Here is a 3,588-nt window from a genome sequence, read left to right on the forward strand (position 1 = left end):
AAAAAAATTACAGAAATGGCAAACCAAAATGATCAAAATGCTAATATTCATCAAGAGTTTAGACCTTTAAGAGATATTTGAGTGAGAATTTACAAAATGCCAATCCTAATATAGATGAACTTCATTGTAGTATTCAAAAACCTACCGTAGTGGCTAATTTATATGAGCTTATATCCAAATGGTATCAAATAATCAGTTTGGGGATCACCAACAAAAGATCCAAATTTACATCTTACAAATTTTCTAGAATTGTGTGCTACATTTAAGTACGACGGTGCTTCAGATGATGTCATAAGACTTAGGTTATTTCCTTTCTCACTGAAGGATAAAGCTAAGATGTATTTGAATTCGTTAGCACCTGGATCTATCAGAACTTGGGGTGACTTAGCACAAAAATTCCACCATCAAAAACTGCAAAACTTGGAAATGATATTACATCTTTTAATCAGTTTGAAGGGGAATCTATTTATGAAGCATGGGAACAATTTAAGGAAATCTTAAGAAAATGTCCACACCATGCTATACCAGATTGGTTAATAATTCAAACCATTTATAATGGATTAATTAGTTCTCTTAGATCTAAGTTCTCTTAGATCTATTGTGGTTCATTGATGTCAAAATCATTTCATGACGCTTATGCTTTAATTATTTCATTCATTTCATGACGCTTATGCTTTAATTGAAGAGATTGCTACCAATAATTTTCAATGGTCTTTTAAAAGGGTGAATCTAAAGAAAGTAGACAACATTCATGAAACTGATGCATTTACTATGTTAGCAAATCAAGTTGCTGCAATTTCAAGGAAGTTAGACCAATTTGAAATGAATTTTTCTCAACCAATTTCCATGATTAAAGAGAATTCATTATGCCAAATGTTAGATTTGCAAGCATCATTAGAGACATTGAATGTCATAAATAATAAGAAAAATAACCCATATTCCAATTATTATAACCCAGGTTGGAAGAACCATCCCAACTTTAACTGGAATAACAATTCGGGTGGTAATAATCAGCAATGGGAGAACAACCAAGTAAACCCATTCAGAAACTGGTACAACCAAGAGAATATTGAAAATCAACATTAAAACATAATTTAAGGATAAGAAGTTGTCTATAGAAGAAGTGGTGTTACAAATGGGTAATCAGTTACAAAGTCAAGGAGCTACAATTAGAAATATTGAAAATCAACTTGGTAAAATTGCAATTTCATTAAGTAATAGATCCTAAGGAACACTTCCTAGTAATATTTAATCAAATCCAAAAGACCAAAATAAAGAGCAAGTTAAAGCTGTACAACTTAGAAACGAAAGAGAGTTGGAAGGCAAGGTTTAAAAAGAGATTGAGGTAGAGAGAGAGAATAAACTGGAGAATCAAAAGAGGATGCTCCGAAAGATTCTAAAAGACCTATTTCTCCGCCAAAAATTGATTTAGAAAAACTACCTCCATTTCCTCAGAGACTTTGACAATAGAAGTTGGATAAGTAATTTTTAAAATTTTTGGAAATATTTAAGAAGCTTAGAATCAATATTCGAATCAATATTCCATTTATATTCCATTTGCTGAAGCCTTAGAACAAATGCCAAGCTATGTAAAGTTTATGGAGGATATTCTCAATAGAAAAAAGGAAGTTTGAAGAAAATGGGACTGTTGCACTTAGTGAGGAGTGCAGTGCTATAATTCAGAAGAAACTTCCTGAAAAGCTTAAAGATCCTGGTAGCTTTATAAATTTTATGGGAAAGCTTTATGTGATTTAGGTGCAAGTATTAACCTTATGCCATTATCAATTTTTAAAAGATTTTTTAAAAGATTATCAATTTTTATAAGGTTGGTACTAAGAGCCATTTCACTTATAATTGAAACTCAACAGTTAGCAGATCATTCAATAACCTACCCTAAAGGAGTTATAGAGGATGTCCTAGAGAAAGTGGATCAATTTATCTTTCTTGTTGATTTCATTGTACTAGATATGGAGGAAGATAAAGAGATACCTATCATTTTGGGGAGACCTTTCCTAGCCATAGGAAGAGCAATGATAGATGTGCGGAAAGGGGAATTAACAATGCACGTCAATGATCAAACTGTTACTTTTAACATTTTAAAATCAATGAAATACCCTGCAAAAGGTAAAGATGATGAATGCTATAGAATAGATGTTATAAGATATCTGAGCGAATGCCATTTCAAGACTACTTATGAAGAAAAATTTCAAGAAAAAGATTTGGAACACAAGTAAGAAGAGGAATTAAATCAATGCGTAAACCTTTTTAAGGAAGATTCAAGTTTTGTTCAAGAAAGTTATGAAATTTTGGACACGATAGACAAACATAAATCATTTTGTCCATCTATTGAAAAAGCTCTAGAACTTAAGTTGAAATTACTTCATGAACATTTAAAATATGCCTTTTTAGGAGATTCCTCTACTTTACCTGTTATAATTTCCTCGAAGTTAACAAAGGAAGAAGAAGAAAAGCTAATGAAAATTCTAAAAAATTTTAAGAAAGCCTTCGGATGGACAATTGCTGATATTAAAGGAATTAGTACTTCAATTTGTATGCATAGAATTAATTTGGAAGAAAACTGCAAACCCAGGGCTGATCCACAAAGGAGATTAAATCCTGTTATGAAAGAGGTTGTTAAGAAAGAAATTTTAAACTGGTTAGATTCTGAAATTATCTACCCTATTTCACATAGTGCATGGGTTAGTCCAATTCATTGTGTTCCTAAGAAAGGAGGAGCAACTGTAATTATGAATGATCATAATGAGTTAATACCTACTAGAAAAGTTACAGGGTAGCGAACATGCATTGATTATAGAAAATTAAATCTTGCCACTAGAAAAGATCATTTCCGACTACCCTTTCTAGATCAAATGCTGGATAGACTAGCTGGGCATAAATACTTTTGTTTTCTGGATGGATATACCAGATATCACCAAATTCAAATATCTCTTAAGGATCAAGAGAAAATAACATTTACCAGCCCTTATGGCACTTTAGCTTTTAAAAGAATGCCCTTTGGTTTATGTAATGCCTCTCTTACATTTCAAAGATGTATGATGGCAATTTTTTGTGATTTAATTTAAAAAGGGATTTAAGTTTTTATGGATGACTTTTCAGTGTTTGGAACTTCATTTGACTCATGTTTAGAATATTTATCTAAAGTTCTTAAGCGTTGTGAACAAACAAATTTAGTCCTTAACTGGGAAAAATTCTAATTTATGGTAGCATGAGGAATTGTATTAGGTCATCAAATATCAGAAAATGGTATGGAAGTAGATCCTGCTAAAATTTAAGTGATCGTTAATTTACCTTATCCAACAAATGTAAGGGATATTAGGAGTTTTTTAGGACATGCTGGATTCTACAGGCGATATATTAAAGACTTTTCTAAGATTGCTAAGCCTTTATGCCATTTACTGGAGAAAGATGTAATTTTCAATTTTGATGAGAATGCTTAAAAGCTTTTAAATTATTAAAAGATAAATTAATCACTGCACCAATTATAGTTTCACCAAATTAGGAAAAACCTTTTGAACTTATGTGTGATGCAAGTGATTATGCTATTGGAGTTGTTTTAGGACAAAGATA

The sequence above is a fragment of the Phalaenopsis equestris genome, unplaced genomic scaffold (assembly GCF_001263595.1).
Source record: "Phalaenopsis equestris unplaced genomic scaffold, ASM126359v1 Scaffold223162, whole genome shotgun sequence".
NCBI lineage: Eukaryota > Viridiplantae > Streptophyta > Magnoliopsida > Asparagales > Orchidaceae > Phalaenopsis > Phalaenopsis equestris.